This window comes from Capsicum annuum, chromosome 1, assembly GCF_002878395.1.
Source record: "Capsicum annuum cultivar UCD-10X-F1 chromosome 1, UCD10Xv1.1, whole genome shotgun sequence".
Taxonomy (NCBI): Eukaryota; Viridiplantae; Streptophyta; class Magnoliopsida; order Solanales; family Solanaceae; genus Capsicum; species Capsicum annuum.
The window spans coordinates 75,713,362-75,725,173 of NC_061111.1; positions in this window are offsets into that span (position 1 = coordinate 75,713,362).

Sequence of the window (11,812 nt, forward strand, 5' to 3'; positions counted from 1 at the left end):
TAAATATCGGTAAGGGACTCATAACCAAAATAGTGTGGTTTCCCAATTTGTAATTATAGGGAATGACTCATTACCAGTCACTATAAGTTATTACCTGACCCATAACAAGTTAGACCTATTTTCCTACACATGTTTTGTTAGGGGAAATTAGGTCCTCTTCCTTTCTTTATACTTTACCCTCTACTTGAAACACCCCAAACATTCTTTTTTCATTATTTAACAAATCATAAACATTATTCTGTCTTCTTAAACTTCTTAAGTCAAGCAAAAGCTTGTTAAGAATCATTGCATGGATTACACTACTTTTCTATTGTACTTGGCATATTGACATTAGTAGATACGTCATCTTGATTCCAGGCCTGCTATATCTCTCCCTTTGACATGGACTATTTAATTTAAGATAATATTTGATAAGTATATGCCTTACAACTTAGGTATCATTAAAGAGATTAGTTTAAAAGGATGGAGTAGGGCTCTATGACTATGGTAGAGTGTGAGGCTCAATTTCATAAGTTGTCAAGGAAGGTTACTTTTATTTTAAATTCTGATTATGAGAGGGTTCATTGATTGTCCTAAGTTTAAGACTTCCTCATTGCATGATTACTAAAATTTTAGTTGTCATAGGTATGTCTTTTACTGAGGTTACTGATCATGCTCACCTTATGGAGGAGATGGATCATGAGGCCTAAGGGGATAGTATTAAAAGGTTTTGATATCAGGGTATATTTAGTGCGAGGTATTGTAGCTCCCAATTCATAGATAGAGGTTTATAGGGTATGTACCCTCTATGTCATCTATTTTAACATCAAGATTAGTCAAGTAGACCCATTTAGGCTACACTATAGATTACTGATGAAGGCCATTCTAGCTCTAGTAGTTGTCTTAGCAAGGGTTGTCGCCAGTTTTTGAAGGGTTTAAATTTTGACAATTCTAATTGTGGTGGTTATTTTAGGTCAGTCGAATCTTCTAATTTCAGTAGAGTGCCTGGAACATATTATAGCGGTGGAAATTTTTATCATTTCTCAAAGAAGTTCCCAAGTCGTGGAGCAATTATTCGTTCAACTCACAACGTCCCACTTGTCAGGGAAAGTTCGTCACTTATCTAGATATGGTATGTATAGTTGTAGAAGTGATTCATATGGTGCTGATAGAGGTTGTCTAGCAGGTAGAACAGTAGGTGGGTCAGGAACCCAACCAGGTAGAAGGAATAGTTAGTTTGTATGTAGTATATGTTAGACCTTAGGCTGAGTCTTGGTATGTTTTTATTACTGGTATAATTTTTGTATGATTTTTGTTGGATTTTGCTTGATATGATCTAATATCCTCTTATTCTTTTGACTTTTTTTATTAAGATGCATGGTTAGAGTAATATTGGGATTCATTATCAGTGCCATAGCATGTATCTACTCTCGTAGGTGATTCATGAGTAGTTAATCGGGTTTCATATAGTGTATTGTGAAGTGTAAGATCTTAATACATATGTTGTACTTAGTATTGTAGACATTGTTTCATTTAATGTGATTCCGGAAAAGGACTGGTTATCCAACTATCATGAAATCTTGGATTATTTTGCCAAGACAATTACCTTATCCATGCCTAACATATCTCCAATCTTATGAAAAGGATCTATTAGATGCTAGACAATGGGGATAATATCTTATATATGTTAGAGGAGAATTATTGAGAAAGTTTGCAAGTATTATCTTACTTATATTTGTAATATTAGTGTGGAGACTCTGTCATTTGACCCTGTTCCAGTTGTTTAAAAGTTTACTGATTTTTTCCCTACTAATATACTTAGCCTTCTTCCTGACCATAGTATTGAGTTTGTTAACGATCTATATTTGGGAACTTGACCGATGGTTATAGCACCTTACCATATGTCTCCTAGTGAGCATAATAAACTAAATTCTCAATTTCAAGATCTTCTTGGTAAGAGTTTTATTATACCAAGTATGTCTCCTTGGGAGGTCTTATCTTGTTTGATAATAAGAAAGATGGCTCCATATGTATGTGTATTGATTATAAACATCTTAATAAGGTGATGATGAAACACTATTATCTTATAACTTCTATTGATGACTTATTTGACGAACTTTAGGGTCTAGTATTGTTCTCTACAATTGATTTAAGGTTTGGTTATCATCAGTTAAGGAATCGGGTCGAAGACATCCCAGAGATAGTCTTTACAACATGTTATGATATTTATGTGTTCCTAGTGATGTATTTTTTGTTGACTAATGCCACAATCAAATTTATGGAATAGATAATTGTGTTTTCAGGCCCTTTTCTGATTGCTTTGTGATTGTGTTCATTAATGTCATCATTGTGCTTTAAGGTGTAGAGAGGAACATGCATAATATTAGAGGATTGTTCTCAAGAATTTAAGGGATCATATATTTTTTGCCAAATTCTCTATGTTTGAGTTTTGGCTAGAATAAGTGACATTTTATTGGGCATGTGATGTCTATGGATGGGATTATGGTAGACCCGACAAAGAATAAGGCTGTTCGTGATTGGGCCAGGCCTATATCTTGGATTGAGTATCATTGATTCATTGGCTTCGCTAATTATTATATAGGATTTTTTGAGTGTTTTGATATTATTTCAAAACCTATGACCATATTTTCTCAAAAAAAAAGGTCTCTTTCTGATAGTTCGAGAAATATGAGTTAAGCTTTAGGATGAAGTAGGGTCAGGTGATTTCTTATTCTTTAAGTCAGCTGAAGGTGCATAAGCATAACTACCTTTATCATGATTTGGAGTTGTTGGTAGTTGTTTCTCGTTTTAGATTTTAAGGCACTATATTTATGCTATGCATAGTGAGATCTTCATAGTCTTTAGTATGTTATGACCCAGAGAGATATTAATGATAGGCAGCATAGATGGATGGAGTTGCTTAAGGATTATGATATCTCTGTCTTGTATCATCCCAGATAAGAGAATATAGTAGCAGATGCCTTGAGTTGAAAGGTAGTGCGTATGTGTATCTTGGATTATGTTTCTATTTCTCTGAGGTTGTTACTATAGGATATTCAATTCGTAGAAAACTTGATGGCGCGACTTGTTATTTTAGACCCTTGGAGGTCTCATGCTAGATTTAAGGCGAGGTCCTCACTTTTTAAGTAGATTTGGTATCGCTGGTTTGAGAATAAGACACTTTGCATAATCTATGATCAGATAGCCTCATTTACCTTCCGAGGTTGATGACCTAATTTGGTCAATTTTACATAAGGTTCATAACTTTAGATTTTCTATTCACCTAGGATAAGCTAAGGTTGTATCGAGATTTGAGACATCATTATTAGTGAAGAGTATAAAGAGATGCGGAAGACTTTGTAGCTCATTGTCTATGTTTTCCATTGGTAAAGGCCGAGCATTGGCAATCGGGCAATTTGATTTATAGATTTTTATTTGGGTCATTATAGATCGATTGACCTATTCAACACACTTCATTCCTGTTTAGTTGTCCTTTGGTGCTTAGAGTTTAGTTCATTTCTATGTTAGTAAGATAGTCTATTTTCATAGGGTGGCTTTGTGTATTATTTTAGATTAGGGCTCAACGTTCACTTTTAGATTTCAAGATCTTTACAAGAGGAGTTGGGTACTCAGGTGTACCTTAGTACAAAATTCCATTTGCAGATCGATGGCAAGTCGGATTGAACTATTCAAGTTCTTAAGTATATGTTCCAATCTTGTGTTATGGATTTTGGTGGTTATTGGGAGAAATACTTATCCTTGGTAGAGTTTGCATATAATTATAGCTATTATTTGAGTATTTAGATGGCATTTTTTGAGTCTTTGTATTACAGGAGATGTCATTCACAATTGGATGATTCGAGACTTGAGATTAGGCCCCTTGGTATTATTTTTCTTTAGTGTTAATTTGATAGGTTCTGGGTGATTCAGGATAGGTTGAGGGAAACTATGAGAAGGCAGAAATCTTATATCGATCATAGACTTTGTGCCTTAAGATTTTAAGTTATTTAGTAGATAGAAGGGTTATGTATTTCTTTTACTTTGTCGCATAATATTTGGAGCAATTGACAAAGTATTCCGCTATGTATCATACATGAAGGGTATTATTAGGTTTTGGTAAAAAGACAAGCTCAGTCGCAGATATATTGGACCCTTTAAGATTCTCTGTTCTGTTGGTGAGGTGGCATATGAGTTAGGATTACCCCTCATATTTTGTTGCTTTCTATCCAGTTTTCCATATCTCAATATTAATGTGGTGCATTCTTGACCTATCTCTTGTGTATAGATGTGGCTCAGATCAGTTGGATGAGAGTTTGACCATTATGGTGTAGCCTGTGCTGATCTTGGATAATTGTGTCAAATGGTTGCACACTAGAGATATTCAAGTAGTTAAGGTTTAGTCGAGGCACCTACAAATAGAGAAGACTACTTGGGAGATTGAGAGTGAGATGCAAACCCAGTATCCTCACCTGTTTGATTATTCAAGTACATCCTAATCCATCACTTTTGTAGATGAAAGTTTTTTTAACAGTGCATAATTTAATGACACTCTAGATCATTTTCTATATTTATGCTTATTTTCACCATTTAGAGCTTTCCTATAGCTTCCATAAGTCATTTATGACTTGTTAAAACTGACTGTTCGATTACTGGGAAGTTTTTTTTGGTTTGTAGGGCCAATTCTCTATTTTAAAGTCATTGCTGGTTCAAAATATGTTGTTAATCACAAACTCCATATAAATGACCTCATATTCAATTTTTGACTATTCCAATAGCTCCGTAACATTTATTTTAGGTTAGGTGGACTATTTGCTTTGGCTTTGAGACTCCCAACTTATTTTAGTCTATTGGCGGGAAGTTAAGAAAATGGCAAGTTTTTATGGGACACCCTTACCATCGAAATGGCCTCAAATGGAAATTTTTTCGATGTATTTTAGTTTGGAACATTTAATTTGATAGGGTAACATCGTGTGTACGAGATTCTGGATTAATCTCAAGTGGTTGGCAAAGACTTCAAATTTCTCCAAGTTTAAGCTCCTGCAAAGTATCTGGTGTGACTGCTAAAGTAGCCCTTTAGGTGCTTTAGAGGAAGGCACTTTAATTGACTTTGTGCCGCTTAAGCGGCGTTACCCAGCTAGCAGAAACTGCATTAGCAGAAATAGGGCACTCTAGAGGGTAGTGTTAAATTGCCCCATGACCTGTATTGGAGGCCTGGCTATGGGTTGAGATACTAATTTAGTAGTACAAAGCTCTTTAGCGGTGACAATTAAGTAGGTAAGTATCTTTTTTAGCGGTACTCGCATGCTTGGAGAGGGTATAAGTACCCCATTTAGCCCATTTTCACCATTTCACCCATTTTATAGAATTTTAAACCCTAAAAATTGGGATTTCTTTTGAGAATCAATTGTGGGTGATTATGGAGCTGTATCATTATTCATTTATGCAATTTCCCATGAAATTTATGTTAAGATTTCCATTATTTCATGGTTGGTTTCTCCATTATTATCAAAAATCCCTAAATGCCAGGTTTCTTAACTATAGCACAATTAAAGCTTGGAATTCTTCTATTTTGAGTATAAATGTTCCTTGAGTTGGTGGGAGGTTTTGTTGGTTTTGAAAATAGGACCCACATGGGAATTTTTCATAATTATAGAATTAAATAACAATAGGGAAATATTGATTTCATTTATCTAGTATTAATAAGTGGATTGCGACTTTTATAGGAGGTGCCTTGTATAATTTTTTCGGAATGGGAAATTAGTGATTTAGCAAATTCTTCGGTGCCTAGGTATTCTAGGTATACCCTCGTTGTAGGTTTATTATTTTGTAGTATGCTTATGTTATTATGCTAGATATGGGGTGGGATATAGGTGTTAGAGGTATGATTAAAAATGTGTGATTTAGTTGGACCAGTAGACTACCTTTAAATCATAGACTTGGAATAGTAAATGTAGTTATTCATGCCTTAGGTGAATTGGTCTTCATGGTATATGTTTAGAATGAAAATTCCATAATTACTCAATCTTGGTGAAATCATCTTAGTCAATCTTGTTTAGGGTGGAATTATTCTTAGGTTCTTAAATTAATGGAAAATTGCCGTAGTTGCTCATGGTTGGGAAGGATTACTATGTTAGGGATATTTATATCTTATTTGACATCAAGAAATGAACTTAGATACCTTATGCTAGTTGAGGGTGGAAACTTCCTAAAATGGATCTTGGGGATTATAAATGGGCCCGTCTATCCCATTTTAGGTAAAAACTTGTGTTAGCCTTGTTGACTTAGTTGCACATGACATACTCTAATTGATGATTGGTTTAACACTTTAGCATATTGATTGTATTCATTGATATTTTAGTTGGATGTTGCAAGTTTGATGCTAATATCAGACATTTCTAATGTTATTTGTTATACGTGATTAATCATATGATTTACTGATACGCCCAAATTAGAACTCTCGTTAGAAAGTGTAAGCAGTCTCTGTCAAATATAGACCCCAACTGGGTTGGGTGTTGAGTATCACAGGGAATACTGTGCTCACTAAGTATTGTGGTTGTTATTAGACTGTTAATCAAGGGTTCTAGAATAAAATAGGGGTTTTGATTTATCAATTGTATTCATATGTTTGTCACAGAAAGTAATCAAATTGTAGGTTATATTGCCAATAGTAATTCAATAAGAGAAGTCAAACTAGATTTATGGTTACCAAGATGCTTAAGCAGCTAGGGTTGTGAACTATTTTGGGTTCCCAATTAATAATTCTTATTGCAAGAGTAATTGAATTCTATTGTTTACCCATTAGTTTCTCAACCTAAATGAGCAACTCATTCCTTAATTCTTTCAAACTTACGGAGCATAGTATTATTTCAACTATAATCTCATATGGGTTGATCTGGTTAAGGCATCTACCCTCTATCAAAAGGTTAAAGCCTTTAGATTACATAAACCCTTTCTTTTCCCAAAAAGCACTTTTTTATTTGAACAAGTGTGTTCTTGGGCTAACTTTTCAAGTTTGCAACCAAGAAAAGTCAATAAAGTGAATAAGAGTTTATGCAATATCAATTACTCATGGGAATCTACTAGATTCAAAATCCAAAATCAGTTTTTCATATCAAGGCTCCCATAACCCTTGTTATGGGAGCTTAGCCACACATTTTCACCCAAGGAACAAAAGAAACCATTGTGTTATTCATAAATTAATTCAACGTTTACTTGCAAAAGTCACAATTGTTGTTCTTTAATCTTTAATTAAAAATATGATAGAGGAATCTAGATCCACAAATATCTAATGGATTTAGAGAAAAAACTATGTAACAATGTATTGTCAGCATGGAAAACCCCAATAAAAGATAAGAGAACCTAATAAAACCTAAAACTAGGTATTTATATGTTCCCGACAAAAAGAGATTTAAAATTTGAACTTAAGCAGCCGCGTCCAAAGTGGTGGTCCATTGCAAGGTTGATAGTCCTTTATTTGGTCCATCGTTCCTAATCCTGGAAAGTCACTTTCTGGATAAGACTGACAGTCAAAGTGGTGGTTCATCAAAAGACTAACGGTCCACCATTTTGACCGTCACTGATGATCCTTAAGAAACATGTTTTGGATAGTCCTGATAGCCAAAGTGGTAATCCATCATAAGACCGACGGTCCACCATATTGGCCGTCGTTAAGAATTTCAAGATGCCTGGTTGTGTTTAGCGCTGATGGCCAAAGTGATGGTCTGTCAAAAAACTGACGATCCCCCACATGGGCCTTCACTAGGTCTTCTGAAATCATGGATTCTGTTTGGACCAGAAGGTTGAGTTGGTGGTTCGTTACAATTCTGACTGTCCACCATTTTGACCGTTAAAAGTGTTTTTCTACTAATTTTCTGAGTCTTTTCCTTCAGCTAGATCCTTACCCTGAAACACTAAAAACCAGCATTAAATGCAACCTTGGTTGCTTGAAAACATGCAATTTTGTCAAGAAAAAAATGGAAAATATTCCATAAAAACCAAAACATCAACACCCTCAACTTAAGATTATTGCTTGTCTTCTAGCAACATAGCACCAAATTTCAAATATGAACAATACCATGAAGGGCATTTACTACTGAACAAATCCTCATACAACCATTGACCTGTCATCCAAATCATATGTTTTAACATATCAGAGTCTATAATCGACATTGTTTCAAATTCAATTCATTTACACAACATGGATACAAGAATATACAGAGATATGCCATATTAAGTATGACTTAGGTGGCCCTCATAGACTAGGAGATCCACTACTCAGTATATTTTGTGGATATAAATCAAAACCCTCTCAATCATCAAAGAAGTAACCAACATAGCTTATGCACCCATAAACTTGCCTTTATCATCCAACGCCCCCTTATAGCTGAGTTCCAGGATTAAATTTGTCTTTTCTAGGCTAGTAATGAGGTATCAGGCTAGGTTAGGAAGGAATTTTTTGCAAAAGTGACTAAGAACTAGGCTTTAACTCTCTTTGCCATCAAATTTGTCTTACCAAGGCCATTTATTTGCTAGCTCACTTACCTCTTTCTCATTCATTCATGCTTTACCATGATAAACCCCCTATTTTTTATATATATATATATACACAAGAATCAGCCATCCTCAACTTAGGTTGATGCCAAAAGTCAAGGTGCACATTGTCTTAACTAGACCACGGCCAAATTCTCAAATCCAAATTCAAGACCAACATTCCATTAGGCAGTTAATAGTCTTACAATGGCAACCCTTAACTTAGGTGTTTTTCATAAGTTTAATTACACATTGCCCATTACTAGGACAGGGCAAGATCTAGGAGTCAACAGCTAAAAGAGAGTTGACTAGAATGCTTAGTGATGAAGAAAAATTAACAAAGGCTCAAGTAAGGGTTCAAAAATGGAAAATTTATTTTTTATAGGGTTAATTAATTTTTCTAGGTGGACTAAAAGAACAATGTGGCCTGCAATCCCTCCTTATTTCATCAACTACAGAACAATATCAATTGAACAAACTAAGTTCTAGGTGCTATACTATGTAAGAACTAATACAAATGCTCGCACACACAGTGGCAACTGAGTCACAGTTATTCTACTGTTCTTAAGAGTTTCATCATATTTCATGTATCTTTACAGGTTAATTCCAACCACAAATTCACTAACAGTTGAGCACATATCCTAGGGGACAAATAAACAGTCATATGGAAATAGTCCTAGCTTTGTGCAAACACCATTCATCATTCGTCTTTGTAACAAGATATTAACACAAATAGCACTTTTATTCCATGGAAAACCATTGAAAACATAACAAGTCTTAAAAAGAAGAAAAATGTGAATCTGTAGTTAAACCTAGAAAATAAAAATGCAAACTTAACATGATCCTAGACATGCCAATTCTCCTAGCTAGCACATGGTAGGGTTTGGAATATCGACAACACCACCCCCGTGATATAAGTACACCACCCCCACATTAAAAAATAGGCATTATACTTAAAGTATTAAATTAAAGTACAAAGGAATGGGTATACTTATTTTGCCTCTTATTTATTTGAGGCATCAGTTATGTGTGGTGAGGCTCCTGTGTCCTCACCTGTTGCAATGATGGCCCCTATGGTGGTAGGGGTACTCTAAACCTTACCCTCTTGGATTGAAGGAATCATCTCTCGGACTGGTGCTGAACTTTGCCCCCTTACTGGGGCAGCACTAGTAAATATTCCTGCTGCTTCATCTTTCTCTTTTCTTCATCTTTCTTTGATTTCTTTCGGTGTCTCTTTAGATCATTCTGTTCCTATTGACACAGTTTTATTTCTTCTCTCTTTCTTCTCTTTTTAGCTTTCCTTGTAGCTCGTTCATCCATGTGTTATTTTTCTTTGTCTTTTACAGGTTGTTCCATTAGGTCCACAATGCCTTCATCATTATCACTCACCACTAAGGCTGGGTGAAAAATAGTCTGTTGTGGCTGCCTTCCCTTTTTTTCTACTATATTATCCTTCGCCTACTTAAATTAAACATGAGCTTGGCAATATCAGGGAGAGACAGTGCATCTAGCCTTTTGTAGTATGGTGTTCCATGTTTTCCATCCTAACCTAAATAGTTTAGAGTGGATAGATTGCCTCAACTTCAATTCCATCAACAAAAGGCTTGAATTCTGATGCCCATTTACCTAACTATTTTTGAAACCTCTTTATCAGCTCCACTAATTTTGCATAATTTTCCTACATTGACCTGTATTCGATAAAGTTTGCTCCACCCATAGATGGTGCAGAACCTAACCTTGCAGATGTACTTGGAAGCACATACATAGGTAGCACATAAGTTTTTATGCTAAAAGTCATACCTACAGGAATTTTGGTAGCATCGAGAGTTGGTGCAGATTGAGTCTGGTAAGCAGGAGGCTTGGTGACAAGCATTTAAAATTTTGAGTCATCTTTCAACATCTCAATACCTTGCCTATGTGTACCTGAACTGTATTTTCAACTCCATGAATCAGAGACACACCTTCTTTCCTACGCAACTTTGTGATCAAGCATGGGAACAATAATGCATAGGCAATTTTATGTGCCCTTACAAATATCTCATTTGCAATAATCTGGCCGAAGTCAACTTGTAGCCCTGAAACTAAGCTTGCCACCAATACAACTCTGTGTTTATCCAGGTTTCCTTTACCTTTTATTGGCATTAGCCTTAAGAGAACAACGGCCTACCAGAACTTAGCCTTAAAGCTAATAGAAAATTTTTCAATATGCTCCCGAGGATTGGTCATCCAAGAGAGGTTACCATCATCAGTCAATAATGAAGCCACCCAAGGCCTCTAAGTAGATGCAGTTCTTAGCATATACTCAAGATCAGGTATAGCAGGTGGAGTTTCATACTCTGGCCCAAACAACATCCTATTAATCATTCAGGATGAAATGTTGAAAATGGTCCTTCAGATAGGAACTGACTCTCTATTCGGCAAGCTCACAACTAACGTCCCCTATGGACAGTCCTTCTCTACTAATAATAGATAATTGGCAAAGAATTCTCTTACCAAATTTGATTGATACAATTCTGGAGGCCTGCTCAGCTATGCTAGTTTATACTCATTGAAATGGTGTTCCAACTCTGGATATTCATGTAACTCCATTATCACATGTTGTAAGTGTCAATCCATCATAGAATTTCTCTCTTGCTCTCTTTATCTGCCATCTAATTTCCTCTTAAACTTGAGGATCCTTATTCTTGATAATATTAGCATCCTTAGGTTCAGTATCAACATCATTTGCTTCTATTTTTCTCCTACGTTAGCAGCCCCGGTTCCACCATAAATAGGGTTGGGTTGATTTGTAGCAACCATTACTTCATTTGGGCTTGAGCTGGTACTGCTTGTACTACTATCACTCTCTTTTTCAGATTGGGAGAGCATGGGATTTTCCCTTTCTCGTTGCCTGGTGTTGTAAGCGAGTGCAGATTTGCCTCTACCCTTTTGGGATCTTCCTTCTCAGTTTGGTGGAAGTTTATGAGCTATAACGCTTGAAAAAAGAAGTAAGGAATTAGCTCAGAGTATAACAACAACCTAACAGTGAAAATTTAGACTTGATATCCACAGTGGTGATCTATCGGGTAAGTGGTGCTCCACCAGGTGGGCCACTAAGTCCTATCCAGAAGACCTAAAAATTCAAAAAGTTGCAACGGTCCATATGGTGTTCTGTTGCAAAGTTGACGATCCACCACTTTGGCCATCGTATCTTAACTAGTGGGTGTCATTTCTAGGGTTCTTATGATAGTCCATTTCACGGTCCATCTTATAATTGATGGTATACGATTTCAACCACCGTACCTCCTTCTTCAGATTCAGGATT